The following is a 21,625-nucleotide window of genomic DNA, read 5'->3' as shown; positions in this document are numbered from 1 at the left end:
GCACTTCCTTCCTACAGATTTGTGCTCAGTTCTCTGCATACAGATCTGAGTTCTCAGTTCCACTAAGGTATACTGTGAAAAAGGAATGAGTTTCATCTCCTTTTCTGTCCCTCTTTGTTCTATTTTCTTCTGCAACATGGGAGAGGTAATACTAGAGAGAAGAGTCAGAGTGCTGAGGCAGGAAAAAAGAAACAAATATGAGGGGTTAGTGTCCTGATGCTGGTCCTGGTTAGGGCACTAAGTAGCTATGGACCTTAGATTAAGTCTGCTGAACTTTTCTAGGCCTCCTTTTCTTCATTTGTAAAATCAGAGTTTTGGTTTAGATGATCTCTTAGGTTCCTCCTAAATCCAATATTCTGGATTATTTTGAACATTTTCCTGCAAAGTTTTCCTTTACTTTTGTAACCCCCTGATATGCAAACTTAATGACATTCAAAAATGGTTTACTGAGATGGCTCTCAGGAAACTTCTTAGGGTCAACAAGTTCCAAGCTTCTCAAAATAGAAGGATTATACCTTCTAAATAGGATTATATCAGAGTCCTGATTTTGAATTAGAAATATTGATATAATGAATGATGTGTACTGAAAAGATAATTTCCTAGTTCTCTCCCCTGAATAGGCCTAGAAATAGAGATCAAACTGGAGGCAACAAGCACTCCTAGCTCCCAGACAGAGATCTCTATTTACTAGTTTTCTCTAAAAGTAATCAAGACATATAGTGGATACTGTGGTTTGCCACCCAGATTCTCCATTCAGAACTGAGGCCTGGGATGCTGGAACAGTGGTGACTGTTGGTTGTCCCTGAATCACTCTCTGGGCATTTTCTTAAACCAAGGTTTCTTAGTCTCAGCACTATTGACATTTTGGACTGGATAATTCTTTGCTGTTGGGGACTGTTCTGTGCATTAGAAGATGTTTAGTAGAATCCCTGGCTTCTACCCGCTAGATACCAGTAGCACCCTACCCATGGCTGTGACAACCAAAAATGTCTCCAGGCATTGCCAAATGTCTCTGGGGGACAAATTGCCTTGACTGAGAACCACTGCCCTAACATGAAGAGAGTCACCTCACCCAAGGTTATAACATCCTGCCCAGAGGCAGCCCATATCTAATGACTGGTTAATGTGGATTATAAAGGTCAGGCTCTCTTGCCTGAAGGGAGGACATCTTACAGGGCTAGACCATCTCCAGTGTTCTCTGTGGATTTGGCTGTGACTCTACTGTGGTTCCACTGCTCTCTCTGCCCAGTCCTACTTTTGCCCCTCCCCCATAGGTGTTAATTCTAAGTGCAGTCCCTTAATTGCTTGTAAATATTCAACTCAGAGTCAATTTCCTGGAAGAACCCAACTTGAGACAGGTCTTCTTAGAGAAATGGCTGATTCCAGGTTTTAAACAGAAGATATGCCAGATAAACTTGGAACATCTTGTGATACCAGAAAGCAAGGAAGCAAGCTATGAAAAATTACTAGGATCATGTCAAAAGGACAGGAGTTAATTTACATACTCTCTCCTTGGCCACAGGTGTTAAAAGACGAACATCTATAATGATTGATGCTTAAATTCATGACATAAAGATTTTTAAGAAGTCATTGGTCACTTTGAAGAATGCAAGGAACTACCTCTTAATTTTAAAAACTGGTAAATAAAATAAGCATTTTTTCCTGTCTTTCCTATATTGCCTATATCACATAACCAAACAACTGATGAAAGGGAAGACTCAAGTTAATAAAAAAGAAAGGATAGAAGTAGAATATCACCATTTTGCAGTCTTCAAAGAGGTAATGACCTCTTTCAAAGAAGCAATGATCATCAGTGACTAACAACAGCAGAAAAAGAAACAATTGGATATCATGGACTTCCTGCTAGACACTACCACAGTGCAGTGGTCTTGTGGGGAGTGTTGGGAGCAGTTCACAAGACTGCTCTTACTTCTGGCATCAACTGCAAGTTTGGGGATTCTCAAAACCACACAATTTTGATAATTTGCTAGAAGGACTTGAAGTCACTAAAAGTTGTTATCCTAATGGTTATGGTTTATCACAACTAAAGGATACAGATTAAAGGTAGTCCAGGAAAAAAATCATGTAAGGCAAAGTCTAGAAAAGTTCCATATATGGATGTTCCAGTTATCTTCTCCCTGTGGAGTTGTATGCACCATTACTTTCCCAATATCAGTGTATGACCATATGCACAGATTATTGCCAAGCACCTGAGCCTTCCTGTCCAGATATTTATTTGGTTGGCTGCCCACATGACTTCTCCATCTCCAGCCCCTCCAGAGCTGATTGCTGAGTATGTGTGACCCAAACCTCCCACTCTGTATCACATCATTACACTATCCAGTTTAACCAAGGCCTGCACACAAACAAAACCACTCCTATCATGAAACTCCAAGGGTTTAGAAATTACACCCCCAAATAGAGGGCAAAGGCCAGACCCCTTTTTGGACAAGATTATAGTCTTTTCTACACATCTTGCAAAACAAACAAACAAAAAAGATTGAGCCTGAATCTGATTAAGCCTTTAGATTCAACTAACAATTTACAGGAAACACAGGGATAAAGAACCTTTTAAGTGATACCATAGCAAATTCAGGCCAATTGACCTGATATCTTTAACAAAAGGTTGCAAGAGGAAAAAGGGGAAAGAAGAGAAACCTATAAATTAAAGTAGAATTAAAATACATATTGCTCAGTTGCAATGTATTGTACCATATTTGGATCCTGATTTAAATAATGAAGTTGAAAGTACTCAGAATTAGGGTAATATGAACTCTGGTTGAATATTTTATGATGTTAAGGCATTAATTTTTGCATTAGATAATTGTTATGATCATGTTTAAAGATCACAAAAAGAATCTTTATCTTTTAGAGGTTCATACTGAAATATTTACAGATGAAATGACATAATGTGTGGGATTTGCTTCAAAATAACCTGGGGATGAGTTGGTAGTAGGTGGGGTTTTGGATGGAATGAGACTGGCCATGTGCTGTAAGAAAACAAAAAAAATTGGGTTGTATGTTAGTTCACATGTTCATGCTTTCCATTTTGAAAAATGTAACATGTATATGTGATAGAGCCTGTGGGACTCAGGAGGCCTTCACTGAGCCTTGCTTTTCTGCTAAGGTACTTGTGTACAATAGACTGTTCTTATTTGTTCACCTCTTCATTTTCTCTGGGCCTTTGAGGGAGCAGATGTTGATTATTTCAGTTGAAAACTGGAACTAGTATGCATAGTGGTTGAGGCTATACAGTTGTTGCGAAGAGATATAGATGCATACACAAGATAATGGATATGCTTTGTCTATTGATTTTTCTTAATTATTATTTTTTTTTTATAGAAATGGGGCCAATGTTGCCCAGGCCAGTCTCGAACTCATGGACTCAGGCCATCCGCTTATCTTGGCCTACCCAAAGTGCTGGGATTACTGGTGTGAGCCACTGCACCTGGCCCCATTTATTTTTCAAGAGAAGCATTATAGTTATACTAAGATGGTAAACTTAATGTAGATAAACATTACCTTGTAATATTCTGGTAAGATCAATATATTTTGAAGTTAAAATTTAAAGCCTCATGTTTGCCATTTAAGGATATATGTTTATTTTTGTATGTTTAAATGCATTTTGTATGCCTAAATAGTGGAATATTAAATTTATTGAGCAAAGGGAACTTTAAGTGATAAAGAGGAGAAAGCCAAGTATTTCAGAAGAACATTGAGCTTTGAGGATACGATCTCAACTTGTTAATACTAATAAGCCTATTCGTCCATTTTCACACTGCTATAAAGAAATGCCTATGAGGCCGGGCATGGTGGCTCACACCTGTAATCCCGGCACTTTGGGAGGCCAAGGCAGGTGGATCACCTGAGCTCAGGAGTTCAAGACCAGCCTGGGCAACATGGCGAAACCCCATCTCTACAAAAAATACATAAATTAGCCAGGCATGGTAGCATGCGTCTGAAGTCCCAGCTACTCAGGAGGCTGAGCAGGAGAATCACTTGAACCCGGGAGGTGGAGGTTGCAGTGAGCCGAGATTGTGCCACTGTACTCCAGCCTGGGTGACAAAGCTGTCTTGCAAAACAAAACAAAGCAAAACAAAACAAAAACAAAAGAAAGAAAAAGAAATGGAAATGCCTGAGACTGGGTAATTTATAAAGGAAAGAGGTTTAATTGACTAACAGTTGCACATGGCCGTAGAGTCCTCAGGAAATTCACAATCATGGCGGAAGGTGAAGGGGAAGCAGGCACCTTCTTCACGACGTGGTAGGAGGGAGAGAAGTGCTGCAAAGGGGGAACTTCCAAACACTTATAAAACTATCGGCTCTTGTGAGAACTCTCTCACTAACACAAGAACAGCATGGGGGAACCGCCCCTGTGATCCAGTCACCTCCCAGCAGGTCCCTCCCTCAACACATGAGGATTACAATTGAGATGAGATTTGGGTGGAGACATAGAGCCAAACCATACCACTAGAAATAGCAAAAAGTTATTCTGTGTGCAACTAGCAGAGATTCCAGGTGTCTCTAAAATATACTTATTTGGAGCCTGATAACATTTTGTCTGATTTTTAAATCATTCGCTGAAATAATTTTTAAACAAAATCTACTTCTGAAAAGACTACAATTCCTAATATTGTTATGCACTAGTGTGTATTTTCACCATAACAAAGATTGTAACCATTTCCCATGTTTAGGCACTTATGATTTATACTCCCATCTTGTCTCCCTTGACAACTTTTTTTTTTGTCCCCGAGATGGAGTCTCGCCCTGTTGCCCAGGCTGAAGTGCAATGGCGTGATTTCAGCTCACTGCACCTCTGCCTCCCATGTTCAAGAGATTCTCCTGCTTCAGCCTCCTGAGTAGCTGGGATTACAGGCGCCCGCCACCACGCCCAGCTAATTTTTGTATTTTTAGTAGAGAGGGGGTTTTGCCTTGTTGGCCAGGCTGGTCTCGAACTCCTGACCTCGTGATCTGCCCGCCTCAGCCTCCCAAAGTGTTGGGATTACAGGCATGAGCCACTGCACCTGGCCAACAACTTTTTAAATTGGCTTTTCTCATATTCTGAATAATAGAACTGTTAAGATATCTTTTACAACCAAACTGTCTTTGAGGTTTCTTTCTTAGACAACACCAAAGATTTATTTTCTCATTTTGTAAAAGGAGGGGTGCTGGAAGTCATTGAAAATACTTGGAATTCTCTGTATTTGTGAGAGCATTTGCCAAGCCCATTGTATGGAAACAGCTGGCAAACCAACCTCCCTAGGTCAATTACATACAAAAATATACAAAGCATGTTATTAATATTAGGTCAATTATATACAAAGCATGTTATTAATATTAAAATGAACAAGTTTCAGCAATTGCAATCTTTCAGGATGGATAGAGCATACTCAAGGTAATGTGTGAAGATTGGCATAATAACTGTCGGCAAGATTTATTCAACGTTTTCTGTTTTAAAATACCTGTATCAATTGGTTACCAAAAAATACACATTGGGATAAATTTAAAAGTCCTGGAGATCTGTCAAGGCCGTTGTTGTCTATAGGATGTTACTACTTTCAGAGAAATTGTTGATTAAATCCTTTAAAAATACTTGTACATTATGTCTCATTTTTCTTATTGTAGATACTGTTAATTATTATAGTAAATTAACCCAAGCCATTGACCAAGTCTTGTCGTCAATAGGTAGTTTCTTCTTTTCCTTTGCAATTACCTAAACACCCTTGCTATTAATCAATAAATCAATAATGGAGTCTCTGGAAGAAACATCAAAGGGATCATAACATCCCAGCAGTGGCCTCAAATAGGTTCTTTTAACTATTGACACTAACTGGAGCAGATTCATGGACACAGGCTTTCCAGTATAAGCTGACAATGTCACCAGAAGCCCCTGGTTGGACTGTGTGACTGAGCATGTCTAGGACCTTTTATTTAGTCTAAAAGCAGATGACTTTGTGATAGTGGGTTACTTAAACCAAGATCAGGAAACGCGAATTAATGATGCAAGATGGAAAGAAATTAAGATGAAAATTCACTTGGGGCTAACCTATATTCTGTTTGGCAAATGAGAACAACACTCCTTTTCTTTCTTCCTGATCTATCACTAATTCTCGATGTAATAAGCAAACCCTGTACGAAGTGGAACAAAACATTCTTTAAATGGTATCTCATTACAACTGATGTCTCAGAATTCAGAAAAAATCTAGAAAATGTCTTAGGGTATAGATTATATGTGAATAAATAAAGAGAAACATCTAAGAAAAATGATTTTGAGAAAAAGAGTGACACATTGATTGGCTTCTGTAAAACTGCATGTAACAATGGTTATTATTAAAGTGCCATTTGTTGCTTCACTTTATTTTTTATGACCATGTCATTATTTACATAGGGTCAGTACACCTCTGTCTTGGGATATGGTTAGATAAAGAAAATTTTTCGCAGTTACCATGCAAGAAATGTCACATTTTAAAACAAGTCTGACTTAATTAGGCATGATAAGCTCACTTTAAGAAACAAGGATTGGGCCGGGTGCAGTGGCTCACGCCTGTAATCTCAGCACTTTGGGAGACTGAGGCGGGTGGATCACTTGAGGTCAGGAGTTTGAGACCAACCCCATCTCTACTAAAAATACAAAAATTAGCCGGGCGTGGTGGCACATGCCTGTAATTTCAGCTACTTGGGATGCTGAGGCAGGAGAATGGCTTGAACCCAGGAGGCAGAGGTTGCAGTGAGCCAAAATTGCGCCATTGCACTTCAGCCTGGGCGACAAGAGCAAAACTCCATCCCTCCCCCAACCCCCCCCCCGCAAAAAAGAAACAAGGACTGTACTTGATATGTGGAAATGATGCCCACAACATCCTCCCAGGAAACTTACCTTGTACCTGCTCTCTGGCTAGTGAAATCTCAGCCTTACAGTTAGTAAAGAACGCCACTTGCTGACACAGCAGGAACATTGACAGACTTGGGGACCTCAGAGAAGGAAGGGCGTCCTAGTTAGGTAGTTCCTGAGGAAAAGCATGGTCCAGGCAAACAGGCAAACGGGATGCCTTTTTTCTCCTATACCTAGAAATGGCAAACTGATTGAGAACAGCAATTCAAAATCATCTGTGAAACTGATGTGATCAAAATCTGACTAGGGGCTTTATGAAGCCTCTAGACAGAAGTTAATTCTCCAAGCCTTGGTATTTTAAGGCTTTACTTTTTAAAACCATACAGCAAAAAAATCTCCTAGTATTAATCAACACCTTTTGTGGCAACTGTATAAAATAAAGAGAAAAACCCATCAAATTAATAATATGGATCAGAAAATTTCTGAACAAACCCGTGTAGTCAGAATTATACTTCTGGCAGCCCCAGAAGGAGGGGCTAGGGAAGCAGAAATGACATCTTGCCTTGTTGCCATCTTGACTTAGCACATTATATAGCACAGTCACACAAAACCAAAAACCCATCCCTGCCTCCACAAAACCCCAAACACTTGACATTCTTAAAAATACTAAAATGGGCAGAAACACCCTAACACTTTTCTCTAAATGAAGACCATGCCCATTTTGTAAGCTGATACTCTAATGCAAACAATTTGATTCCTGATTGAATGGCATGAACCCAGGAGGCAGAGGTTGCAGTGAGCCGAGATCACGCCACTGCACTCCAGCCTGGGCGACAGTGCAAGACTCCATCTCAAAAACAAACAAACAAAAAACAAAAAACAACCAATTTAATTCCTGATTTTGCAATATTAATATCAACATAGGTGATAACCCTTGCAGGTAGGATAGTCATGTGAGGAACAGACTAACTGTACACTTAGTAACCTCTTGTGTTTTTCTCTAAAAACCTGCTGTGTTCTTTGTTTAGATAGCTCAGTTGTTCTGAAGTAAGATCTGCCTTACAGAATAGTGAAAGTAAAATTATTTTCTTAATAGTTTTGTGTCTGAGTTATCCTTTCACAAGTGATAGTTATCAAAGCTGGGTGAAAGGTACTTCAGATCCTTTTAATCTTCTCTATAATTTTGTATATGTTCTTAAATTTCCACAATAAAAAAATTAAAGTTGTATATTGGGGCTACACTATGTATCAAAGAGATATTGTCAGTGCTTTCCTATAAAGACACAAGACTTAATCTAATTTTAACTAGTTTCCAAACTTAAAGCCTGCATTGAGGCTGTATTCAGTTTTAAAGCACGTGCAACTAGTAGACATGACGAACCATCCCAAAGATAGTACTGCAGTTGGCAGCCTAGGAGCAAGGAAAGGTATCTTTTGTGGTTGTGTAGCTGATGTTTTCTGACCTCACTAGCGAGGTTAGAGTCCTCAATGTCAAGCAGCAATGAAGGGAGCCAGAGTTTCCATGTTATTTGCTGCATTCAGCGTACATGTCAAAAATAGATCCAAAAGCTATGGCAACTGAAAAATATTTGTTTTAATCAGTGTTTGGGAAACAAATGCTGGTATTTGGCTTCAGGGTTGGCTTCTTCAGCATGGATATTGGCAGATCCAATTCACAATAAAGTCCTACAGCACTTGTGTTGTTTTTTTTTAAATCCCATATGGACTTACTCTGTAAAACCTCCTGGCACATTTGCACGTTTTGGTTTCCTGGGAGGTTCCCGTGGATTTGTTTAGCTCTGGTATCATGATTATTTACTGTATGTTCCCTTGAAGTATAGGGAAGAAAGAACAGACTTGTTACATTTTGTCATTTACATATTTAAAAAATATTTATTGATCTCCTATTGTGTGCAAGGCACTATTCTAGGCATTCTAGAAAGATACAAAAATGAATCAGGCAAATATGGCGATTTCAACTTACTTTCAACCCAATAAGGAAGACAAATTGTGGGCCAGGCATTGAATTAGGTGCTGGGGATGCAGAGGTGAACAAAGTTCCAGACTTCATGTTGCTCCTTGAAATTAAGACAGATGAATACAGGGGTTAGAGAAGGCCTAATGGAGAAAATAACCTTGAAGTCGAGTTGTAAAGGACGAATTCGAGTTCAGACAAAGCAGAACGGGGCAGAAGGTATACTGTAAGAAAGGGAGCAGCAGACACACACAGGGATCCTGGGATGGAAAATAACCTGTATCCAGTTTATTTAAAGATCCAGTTTCTTTGCAGAGTCTTAGAATGGACTGGAAAGTTATAGGAACCAAACTCATGGTGGTTTTTTTTGTTTGTTTGTTTTTGTTTTTTTTTTTTTTGAGATGGAGTTTCGCTCTTGTTGCCCAGGCTGGAGTGCAGCAGTGCGATCTCGGCTCACTACCTCCAGGTTCAAGTGATTCTTCTGCCTCAGCCTCCCAAGTAGCTGGGATTACAGGCGCCCACTACCAAGCCAAGCTAATTTTTGTATTTTAGTACAGACAGGTTTCACCATGTTGGCCAGGCTGGTCTCTAACTCCTGACCTCAGGTGATCCACCTGCCTTGGCCTTTGAAAGTGCTGGGATTACAGATGTGAGTCACTGCGCCTGGTCTCACAGTGGTGTCTATAATGAAATAAATATCATGCAGACCAAAGCACCTATGTCCTATTTCCTTTTGTGTTGTTAGATCTATGCAAGAAGCTTATTTATAAGATTGCCTTTGCAATCTTGCATCAGAATTGGGGGCTAGATGCGTGATTCAGAGGTTCCTGGTCTGTGATGGCTGATGCATGCATCTCTGCAATACACAGGGTGCTACCACTGGGAATAGATTGGCTAAAATTTGAGGGCCTTGTCCCTTACGTAGTGTTGGAGGTACACATTGATTGCCATATGTTTTGTTTTTTTGGACCCCCTACACTTGAATGTCTCCTTATAACTTTCAGGATTGTATCAGTTAGGTTCTTGTCAGAAAACGGAATTCATCTTGGATGGTTCAGAGGAAGAGAAGAGACTTTTTTTTCTTTTTTTTTTCTTTTTTTTATTATTATTATACTTTAAGTTCTAGGGTACATGTGCACAACGTGCAGGTTTGTTACATATGTATACATGTGCCATGTTGGTGTGCTGCACCCATTAACTCGTCATTTACATTAGGTATATCTCCTAATGCTATCCCTCCGCCCCCCTCCTCACAATAGGCCCCGGTGTGTGATGTTCCCCTTCTTGTGTCCAAGTGATCTCATCGTTCAGTTCCCACCTATGAGTGAGAACATGTGGTGTTTGGTTTTCTGTTCTTGTGATAGTTTGCTGAGAATGATGGTTTCCAGCTGCATCTGTGTCCCTACAAAGGACACGAACTCATCCTTTTTTATGGCTGCATAGTATTCCATGGTGTATATGTGCTACATTTTCTTAATCCAGTCTGTCACTGATGGAAATTTGGGTTGATTCCAAGTCTTTGCCATTGTGAATAGTGCTGCAATAAACATACATGTGCATGTGTCTTTACAGCAGCATGATTTATAATCCTTTGGGTATACACCCAGTAATGGGATGGCTGGGTCAAATGATATTTCTGGTTCTAGATCCTTGAGGAATTGCCACACTGTTTTCCACGATGGTTGAACTAGTGTACAGTCCCACCAACAGTGTAAAAGTGTTCCTAGAAGAGACTTTAATGAAAGTACCACTTGCAGATATATGGATAGGATTAAGGAAGCAAACTATGGATAAGTTTGTTAGCAGCAGTAGGAAGCTGTTACCACCCTAGAAGGGGACAAGGAGAAAAAGTGGAGTTACTGGATTATAGTGAGAGCTGAAGAAAGGGCCAACTGGTGGAGATTGAACTGCAGAGGGTGGAACTACTGCTATTGATATGAAGGGAAAGCGGAAGCAATACCATAACCTTTCTTTCACTACTCCTGCCCACAGCAGACCTGCTGGAGCCTCTCTTGCCCAAATCATACAAGAAACCATCTGGCAAGGGAGCTGGGTGATGCAGTCTGCAGGGGTCATCCTGCTAGGGCACAGAGCAGGTCAGAGTAGGGTAGAAAATGGATGTGGGCAGGGATTTGGTAAGAGATAGCAAACGATGAATAATCAGCCCGGAGCTGAAGTCCAAATTCCTCAGCAAGGCTTATGAATCCATTTACTGTGAAGCTCCTTGTAGCCCCTTCAGTCTTGTCCCCCCTTACCCTTTGCCACTCACCCACCGAACACTCCCAGCTTAATCATGTGGAACTGTTTGAAATTCTGCATATGTGCCATGTTCTCACCTTGGGCATCCCCTCCTCTAGGAAGTGTCTGCATCCTGGGCTTGCCTATATCCCTATGACAGCCCTATCATCATGTAAGTCATTGATGTTAATCTGGCTTTTTACTATATAACTGCCAAGAGGGTAGAAGTTGTATCTTATTCACCATTGCACATCCCCACGGTCAAGCACAGTAACTGTCATTTAGCAGGTACTCAGTACATATTTGTTGATTCACTGAACAGACACATGAATACCATTTACTCTGCAGCAACTACAGACCTAAGCCAGGCTTCACCTGAGGGTCATGCTCAGATGTCTTGGAGACACTCTTTCAGTTGCAAGTCATTGTCCATGTACAAATTGACTTCCATGGTTAAATTCTCATATGGCCCCTTTATTTCTAGGCCCTAGGGTATTATCTGCTGTTGTTTCATGCCCTTCCTATACACAAAACATACTGAGAACCACGAGAAAGGCAGAAACAGGCCAAGAGCTAAAGGACTTTGGAAGAGAAAAGAGGCTTTAAGGAGGATGTGGCACTTCATTGAGTCTTCACAGATGGGTAGGATGTGTCACATAAAGAAGTGAGGAAAGGACTCTCCAGGTTGAGGAAAGAGGACAAGCAGAGACAGCAATGGGAAAATGCATGCTGAGTTTGTGGGAGAGCAACGAGTCTTGACTGGCATTACAGGAGTGGTAGTAAGGTTAGGTAGTTGGACCAGATCATCGAGGCCACTGGATGCTGAATTAAGGAGTTTGAACTGGATTCTGTAGACAGCAAGGAGTCATTGATGGTTTCAGATTAGCAGGAAGATGCTGGGACATCTGTCCATTTAGGAGATGCATTATAATCTTACAAATGGCCACCTTGTGCCTATTACTAAAGTGACTGCTCTGAATCCACAGGGCAGGTGGGGCTGGCTTCATGTCTCACGCTGTCTCCTTCACCTGATTTCCCTGCTCATTCCCTTGGCAGCACATAACAGATGACACATCTTTGTATCCAAGAGCAGATTCTTAAAACTCATGAGGTGATAAGGACTTGTTGTTTTTGTGGGCATCTATCAACATAGGAAACATTCACCATTGTGTTTAGTAGAAAAGCAGGAAAGTTTGAAGTTAGCTTCGGGGGGACACAGAGAAAAGACAGATTGGTAGAAAAAAAGAGCTGATCCCAAGATGCTGAGAACTTATTGGTTGTTCAACGGCTCACTGACCCTGAAAAAGCCATTTGGAGCCAGCTCCTTTCTCGAAATAAAGGGGTAGGAAAACGTGATCTCTTCCAAAAGGGAGACCAGTTTCTTTCTTGAAAACAAAACAGAACAGAACAGTCTTTCAAAAACATGGGCTGGCTAGTTGTTTTCTAGAGCAGAGCAACTTCGTAGAATGTAAATATTTATCTTGGATCTCTCTGTATTAGACTTCATGAAATAAACAATATTTGATAGAAAGTGACTCAATCTTTGCATTTTCCTTTATGTCTGATTATTTTGTAGACACTTTTAAAAAGCACTGATTTCTGTGAAGAGATTCTAGACTGAATATTTCTAGTAGTAAAATAAGGAAAAGACACATCGTAACGCAGTTAGGAGGGTGGAAAATTAACGCTGGTGGCACTTGCCAGGAAAGGTTTTTGTCTCAATTTAATGCAATTATTGATTGCCAGTTAAGTGCAAGCCACTGCCCTAGGAGCTGGGGGTCACAACAATGAATAGGAGGTGGTTCCTGCAATTGGGTGGCCCAGAGAAAAGAAGTGAATTCTAAGGTACGTTCGACTGTGAAGGATCCCATGGTAAAGTGTATGCTGCAGGCTGTGGGAGAAAACAAGAGTGGGTAAGTTTTGTCCAGGGGCTTGGGGAACCTTCCATGGGCTGCTGGACTTTCAAAAAGCTCTTGGCCGGGCAAAGTGGAGGAGGTTGGACATCAGGTTCCTCCTTGTGCGTGCTAGTTGCCTCTGTGATGTCAAGTAACGCACAGTGACATTTATGTCCAGCTCTGCTTCCCCAGTTGAATTGTAAATAGCTTGAGGGGAGGGCCTTATTTATCTTTGTGTCCACAGTGTTGGAAACACAGAGGGTACTTAAGACACGTATGTCAGTGGAAAAATGGAGGGCTTATGTGAAAAAACGCAAGTAATTTCCACATGTGCTTTTATAAATAGAAAAAATAATACAAATTAAAAAAACAATTACATCCCTGTTTGCCTCCACCGTGGGATACAGAGCTTGGCTATTTGTGGAATGATTTGTGGAATGTGCAACAAAACCCAAAGGCGTCTTTACCCTGCCCCTTACTGGTTGGGTGGTCTTTCTGTCTCATTCATACAAATCACATCTACCTGAGCAATATTGTTACGAGGATTAACAAAGACGATGTTTGTGAAAGTACTTGGCACAGAATGGGTGTTCAGTGAATTAATATTTCTTCTTGTTTATCATATCCCAGGCCCTGGGAGACAGTAGAAGTTGGATACATGTATGATAAACTAGTTCTAGTAGTGTTCTCTCCATGCCACTTTATTGTTTTCTGTGAGGAGAAACTCAGTGGAATTTCTTTCTTTCTTTTTTTTTTTTTTTTTGAGACAGAGTCTTGCTCTGTCGCCCAGGCTGGAGTGCAATGGCATAATCTCAGCTCATTGATTGCAACCTCTGCTTCCTGGGTTCAAGTGATTCTCCTGCCTCAGCCTCCCAAGTAGCTGGGACTACAGGTGCATGCCACCACACCTGGCTAATTTTTGTATTTTTAGTAGAGATGGGGCTTCACCACGTTAGCGAGGATGGTCTCGATCTCCTGACCTCATGATCTGCCCGCCTCAGCCTCCCAAAGTGCTGGGATTACAGGCGTGAGCCACCGTGCCCAGCCCGAAACTCAGTGGAATTTCTCCTTCACACCCCAATAGAAGAACTTCCCTCAGCAGGAGAAAGATCTGTGATTCTTTCCCCCTTCCCATTCTTTTTATTTTAAAACATTTCTAATGGAAACTTTCACACATACATAAAAATGTATGTTGAGAGAAAATAATATAACGAACCACCATACGCCTCTCACTTATCTAAAAAACAAGATGAGTTTGCTGATCTTGTTTCATTGATTTCTCTCTACCTTTTTTCTTGCTATAGGTAATCACACTTTTTGCCACTGAAAGTAATGACAGGCTGGGCCCGGTGGCCCACCCCTGAAAACCCAGCACTTTGGGAAGCCAAGGTGGGCAGATCACCTGAGGTTAAGAGTTCAAGACCAGCCTGGCCAACATGGTGAAACTCTGTCTCTAGTAAACAGACAAAAAAAAAAAAAAATTAGCCAGGCGTGGTGCCATGTACCTGTAATCCCAGCTACTTGTGGGGCTGAGGCAGGAGAATCACTTGAACCCGGGAGGTGGAGGCTGCAGTGAGCCCAGATTGAACCACTGCACTCCAGCCTGGGCAACAGGGTGAGACTCCATTTCAAAAAAAGAGAAAGTAATGGCAGAGACCACAGTTACTTTTGCACCAACCTAATAGCATATTTTAAAACAGGCCCAAGAAAGTGGGTCATTTTTTTCCCCAAGATGGAGTCTTGCTCTGTTGCTCAGGCTAGAGTGAAGTGGTGCAATCTCTGCTAACTGCAACCTCTGCCTCCCAGGTTCAAGCAATTCTCCTGCCTCAGCCTCCAGAGTAGCTGGATCACAGGTGCACACCACCATGCCCAGCTAATTTTTGTATTTTTAGTACAGACAAGGTTTTACCATGTTGGCCAGGCTCGTCTTGAACTAGTGACCTCGTGATCCGCCTTCCTCAGCCTCCCAAAGTGCTAGGATTACAAGTGTGAGCCACCATGCCCGGCTGAAATGGGATCATTTTACTGTCATATTTAACCAATAAGGCCTTTTATATTTTATAAAACCACTATGCCATCATCACTCCTAATGAAAACAAAAATAAATCTTTAATTTTCTCTAATAGTTTATGTTCAAATTTTTCCAATTATCTCAAGATGTTTCTTTCTGATTAGCGTGTTCAAATCAGGATCCAAATAAGAGCACCATATCTATAATTCCTTTTAGTTAAAATTCCAATCCATCCTGAGAGTGGGGGTCTGCCCTAGAGGCAATTTGTGGCATCAACCTGGGTGTGGGACTTTTGGGGACACGTTGGCAGGCAATACAATTGTCCGTGAGTATCTGCAGGATATTGGTTCCAGGGCCCCGGTGGATACCAAATCCACAGATGCTCACATCCCTGTTATAAAATGGTGTAATATTTGCCTACAACCTAAGCACATCTTGCCGTATATTTTATTTTATTTATTTATTTTTCAAGCTAAGGTCTTGCTCTGTCACCCAGTCTGGAGTGCAGTGGTGCAATCGTAGCTTACTGAGGTCTCGATCTCCCGGGCTCAACTTATCCTCCCACCTCAACCTCTCTAGTAACTGGGACCACAGGTGTGCACCACAACTCCTGGCTTTTTTTTTTTTTTTTTTTTTTTTTTTTTTTGTAGAGACTATGTCTCCCTATGTTGCCCAGGCTGGTCTGGAACTCCTGGGCCCAAGTGATCCTCCTGCTTTGGCCTCCCAAAGTGCTAAGATTACAGGCTGAGCCACTACATGCAGTATACTTTAAATCATCTTCAGATTACTTAAAATACCCTATACGATGTAAATGCCACATAAACAATTGTTATACTGTATTGCTTAGGGAATAATGACAAGAAAAAAAACAGCCTGTATATGTTCAGTACAAATGTAACCATCTAGGCTGAACTCCAGCAACAACATAACCTTTTCTGGTATTTTTTTCAAATATTTTCTATCTTTCTTTTTTAAATTTTTTCTTTTTCTTAGAGTTCATTTTGCTTTGTATTTTCCGAATATTTTCCATCCATGGTTGGTTGAATCCTTGGATGCAGAACCTGGGAATGCGAAGGGCCAACTGTGTTCCCTCCTGTCTTCTCTATCATACACACAATAGAATCAGCTCCAAATCCCCCTAACTGTGGACAGCACCCAACCTACCCAACAAGGTTGAGTCTCTTTTTGAGCCTGAGGAAGGGAAGATTTGGGATGAATTGTCTGCCAAATGTGGTAACTTTCAGAGCTGCCTATTCCAGTTCAATTTATTCAACACTCTTATTCATTGCCTTGGGGGCTGGAGGGGGGGTGATGAAATAGTGAGGAGGTGTGTGGCATGGGGTGGGCGGTTAGGGGCAGTTCCTCAGCCTTAATCCTACCTAGCCGATCTCAGTCTTTAGTAAAACTAGCTGTAAAGGATTCCAGATCCCACCAAAGAAAAAGAAACAAACTACCACCAACCTGCTCTGCCCACTTACTTTTCCCAGCTTCTATACGTTCAAAGGAAAGTGGCTGAAATGTGTGCATTGAAATCAGATGAAGGGGTCTTAAAGATTATGACATCCAACCTGTTTTCCACCAGTAGGTGGAATAAGAGCCCTCTGGCAATAAGAGCTGACACCTGTATCACTCCATATAGCACACTGATCAGCGAAAACTCGCACCTGGGGGCTTGGACTCTTCCCCTCTCCCAAGGGCTCATGTGGTCTGTCCATGAGCCTCTGGAGGGGTGAAGGCCTTACAGTGTTTGTTGTAAGCAGGCATCCTCCTGCGTGTCATGGAAGTCCCCCTCCCTGTGACTTTCATGTCTGCCCTAGTTTTGCTGTCTGTCACTCCACAGAAAGGCATGATTTATATGGGGGAGGGCAAATAATATATAAACCCCTGATAGCTGGAAAGTGAGCTTGAATTTACAGTAAAAACAGTATTGTTGTCTCAGTACAATTAGATTAAAAGACTGCAGGACTAATACTAGCTAATATTTAATGAGGGCTTACCTGCTTTATTAGTTAGCTTGGGCTGCCATAACAAAGTACCAGAAACTGGGTGGCTTAAACAACAGAAATGTTTTCTCATCATTCTAGAGGCTACAAGTCCAAGATCAAGATGTCAGCAGGGTCGGTTCCTTCTGAGGGTGATAAGAGAAAATGCGTTGTGCACCTCTTGCCTAGTTTCTGGTGGTTTGCCAACAATCTTTGGCATTCTTTGGCTTGTAGAAGCATCACCATGATCTCTGCCTTCGTCTTCATGTGGCGCTCCCCCGTATATGTCTCTGTGTCCAAATTTCCTCTTTTTTTGAGGACATCAGTCATTGGAACAGGGTTCCGTGCTAATGACTTCATCTTAAGTAAGTATATCCAAAATGACCCTATTTCCAAAAAAGGTCACATTTTGAGGGATTTGGGGTTAGGAGTTCAATACTTTTTCTGAGGGGGATGGTGGTGATGGACAAAACTCAACCCACAAAATGCATCAGGCGCCTTATGCATATTTTGTGACTTTTATTATAGCAACATTTCCAGGTAGGTAATGTTATCCTCATGTTAGAGATGAGGAAACCGAGGTTAAATAATGAAGTAGTTTGTTCAAGATTGCACAGCCAGTAAGTAGCAGTAATAGGTCTTAGAAACTCAACAACCTGATTCCAGAACCCAGGATTTTTAACCTGCATTGTATTTTCTTATTTCTCTATATATCCTTACCTCCCCTTCTCTTTGCAGTTGCTTGCCAGAAATTGGTCATTAGGTAAAGTTTCTATGACAGCCTAATACTGCCACCTGGTGGTAAAAATAAAGCAGCCTCAAACTTCCTGGTAAAATTGCATCACGCAAAAATGCTGACAGACCTTTTCCCTAATACACCAATGCTGTCAAGCAATGGTGAATTCTGCTTGATCCTACTTTATTTTTATTTTTATTTTTTTGAGATGGAGTCTCGCTCCGTCCCCCAGGCTGGAGTGTAGTGGCGCGATCTTGGCTCACTGCAACCCCTGCCTCCCTGGTTCAAGCGATTCTCCTGCCTCAGCCTCCCAAGTAGCTGGGATTACAGGCATGAGCCACTGTGCCCAGATGATTTTTGTATTTTTGGTAGAGACGGGGTTTCACCATGTTGACCAGGCTGGTCTCGAACTCCTGACCTCAGGTGATCTGCCTGCCTTGGCCTCCCAAAGTGTTGGAATTACAGGCGTGAGCCACCATGTCTGGCCTTGATCCTACTTTAAGCCAAACACAGGGCAGATGAAAAGAGAAGAGAGCAGCACAAACTTTGATCCCCTGAAGGGATATAAATGTTGCTAAAACCTTATACATCAGCAGTCCCTAAGCTTTTTGGCACCAGGGACAGGTTTCATGGAAGACAGTTTTTCCATGGGGGTGGAGGATTTCAGGGTGAAACTGTTCCACCTCAGATCATCAGGCATTAGTCAGATTCTCATAAGGAGCACACAACCTAGATCCCTCGCATGCGCAGTTCACAATAGGGTTCCCACTCCTATGAGAATCTAATGTCGCCACTGATATCACAGGAGGCGGACCTCAGGCAGCATTGCTTACTCACTGCCTGATATGCAGCCCGGTTCCTAACAGGCCAGGGACGGGTCCCAATCATTGGCCTGGTGGCTGGTGATCCTTGTTATACATGGTATTATTTTGTGTGTGTGTGTGTATGTATGTATGTATGTATTTATTTATTTTGAGATGGAGTCTCACTCTGTCGCCCAGGCTGGAGTGCAGTGGCGTGATCGGCTCACTGCAACCTCCCCCTCCCAGGTTCAAGTGATTCTCCTGCCTCAGCCTCCTGAGTAGCTGGGACTACAGGTGCACGCCACCATGCCCAGATAATTTTTGATCTTTAGTAGAGACAGGGTTTCACCACATTGACCCGGATGATCTCGATCTCCTGACCTCGTGATCTGTCCGCCTTAGCCTCCCAAAGTGCTGGGATTACAGGCGTAAGCCACCGCGCCCAGCCTGTACATAGTATTATTCTGTTTTAAAAACCAGTTTCTCCTGGTGTCCTGGCTCTGAAGACTCATTCTAGTCACTATTTCTTTCTGCTGTTCAAATTCAAGATTCAAGAATAACTTAAAATTCTTTAGCCATTAGTAACCATTTACTGTTCTTTGGAAGAAAGAAGGAAGGGGCTGTACAGAATAAATTGCTTTGTTGCTTCTCCATCTCTGGGCTTGCAGTTTTCTAGACCTCATTTGACACCTCTGTCTTCAGTTTGCTATCCACTATTAGGTGTGTCTTACTACCAGCTCAGAAGTAATGTGGGTATAACATGCTCAACAAATTAGAAAAAGAATCATATTGAATAATTTTAGAGCTGGAAGTCACCTTAGATCACACAACCTATTTGCGTTCTCACAGGGGAGGGATGGGACACTGTGCAGGAAAGGAATCTCCGGATTCACTTCTGTGAGGTGTAGCCTGCAAGGAAATGACAAAGATGGGGTTTGGCATCTGAGCCTGAGTCTAGGGCTTGGGTATTGATTGACAGATTTACCAATGATTTATTTTTATCTTGGATGAGAGGCTTTTAGATGCTTTCAACTCCAACATCATGGCAAACTGTGTGCTGAGCTTAGATGGAAGGTGTGCCGCAAGTAATACGTTACCAACCATTCCAGTACCTGTGTTTGCAGATGCTGTTCCTTAAAGAATTTCAAACTAACAAAAATACAGTCCCTAACCTTTTTGGCACCAAGGACAGCTTTCGTGGAAGACAGTTTTTCCATGGGGGTGGAGGATTTCAGGGTGAAACTGTTCCACCTCAGATCATCAGGCATTAGTCAGATTCTCATAAGGAGCACACAACCTAGATCCCTCGCATGCGCAGTTCACAATAGGGTTCCCACTCCTATGAGAATCTAATGTCGCCCCTGATCTCACAGGAGGCGGAGCTCAGGCAGCATATACAGGAGGTGGAGGCTGCAGTGAGCCGAGATCGCATGACCCTGCACTCCAGCTTGGGGAACAGGGCAAGACTCTGTCTCAAAAAACAAACAAACAAACAGACAGAAATGTCTGTCGAGTTGAAGAGACTCAAGTGGTTGTCTGATACATACATTTTATCTGTCATGTGTGTCACAGTAGAAAAAAAGGTTGGGAAATACGGTTTTAAATGGTTGTCTTGGTCCATTTCCTGTTTCTTATAACAGAGTACCTAAAACTGGGTAATTTATAAAGAAACAAAATGTATTTCTCATAGTTCTGGAGGCTGAGAAGTCCAAGGTTGAGGGGCTACATGTGGGAGTGTCTTCTTGCTGGTGGGGACTCTCTAGAGTCCTGAGGCAGTGCAGGGCATAACATGGTGAGGGGCCTGGGGGTGCTGGCTCAGGTCTCTGTTCCTCTTCTTATCAAGCCGCAAGGCCTACTCCTGTGAAAACTCATTAATCCAGGAATGGCTCGATGCATTCATGAAGGCAAAGTCCTCATGACCCAATCATCTCTTAAAGACCCCACCTCTCAATACTGCCACACTGGGGAGTAAGTTTGTACATGAGGTTTTTTTGTCTTTTTTTCTTGGTCGGTTTGTTTTTGAAACAGGATCTCACTTGTCACTCCAGCTGGAGCGCAGTGGCATGATCAGAGCTCACTGTAACCTTGACCTCTGGGCGCAAGTAATCCTTTCACCTCAGCTCCTGCATAGGTGGGACTATAGGCATGCACTACCACGCCCAGCTAATTTTCTTATTTTTTGTAGAGACAGGGTCTCACTATGTTGCCCAGCCTGGTCTCAAACTCTCGGGCTCAAGCAATCCTCCTGCCTCAGTCTCCCAAAGTGCTGGGATTACAGGCATGAGCCACTATGCCTGGCCAACCTGAGTTTTGAAGGGGGAAAACATTCAAATCATAGCAACGATGAAACAAACTTACTAAATTTCCATATGATACTAGCTTAATGAATCAAGCTCAACGGAACATAGCAAACCCTTAACATTTAGCAAATGTTTGTTACATAAGTGAAGTGCAATTATTAGAGATAGAAGTGGAGTTGCGTAAACTCAGGCTAGTAAACCTGAGGAGGAAAAAAGACAGTGAATAACGAAAATGAGGGGTAAGACTGGCTGTGTACAAACACAGAAGAGATCCGGAGGTCCCAGAAGAGACAACACATTAATGAAAAAAGGGAAAGGAAGAGGCTGAGGGTCTGCTCTGATTACAACCTTACTCCCTTTACAGATTAACAGTGGGTCCTCAGTTCAAGCATGAGTGACATAATTAAAGTAAGTTGTTAGCACAATTCACCAGCATCTGTTTACTTGTTACTATGCTTCCTTCTTGGGAGGCATTCCAATTACAATGACTCAGTTACCTCCTCCACTCAGGGGGACTGTGAAAAACAAACTTTTAAGCTGAAATACTCAAACTGTTTGACATCAGTCTGAAAAGATGCATTGTTCATCCATTCAATAGACATTGATTGCCTGCCCTGCAAGGTGCTGCCATGGTTGCAGGAGGTGCGATGCTGACTGGCAGATAGGATTCTTATACGCGCAGCTTGCAGCGTCATGAGGGCCAGAGTTGTGGGGCACAGTGCAGGACACAGGGCAGATGATAGAGCGAGGCTATCTAAAGCAAGAATGGAACCTTGGGCATTTTAGAGCAGCGAATCAGTCCTTCAGTACCGTGTACTCAGTTTTTGCTTGAAATGCAACCACAAAACACGCTTCC

At 42.0% G+C, this 21,625-nt stretch overlaps 1 protein-coding gene across 6 annotated transcripts in view; it reads left to right on the top strand.

Annotated features, from left to right (window-relative positions):
• Positions 1-21,625, top strand: part of BTG4 (BTG anti-proliferation factor 4) — a 113,857-nt gene that overhangs the window by 20,747 nt on the left and 71,485 nt on the right. The window contains exons 3-4 of one of the 6 annotated variants that reach the window (XR_013404294.1): positions 1,523-1,639; positions 3,343-3,564. The exons of 4 other annotated variants lie outside the window; for them this stretch is intronic. The gene's annotated coding sequence lies outside the window, so the exon portion shown is untranslated. Of the gene's footprint in view, positions 1-1,522; positions 3,565-21,625 lie in introns of those variants that run through there. One more of the 6 variants, XR_013404293.1, reaches the window with a different exon arrangement.

The sequence above is a fragment of the Macaca mulatta genome, chromosome 14 (genome assembly GCF_049350105.2).
Source record: "Macaca mulatta isolate MMU2019108-1 chromosome 14, T2T-MMU8v2.0, whole genome shotgun sequence".
In the NCBI taxonomy this organism is placed as follows: Eukaryota; Metazoa; Chordata; class Mammalia; order Primates; family Cercopithecidae; genus Macaca; species Macaca mulatta.
Note: the sequence above shows the minus strand (reverse complement) of the source record. Positions and strands in the feature narration are given on the sequence as shown.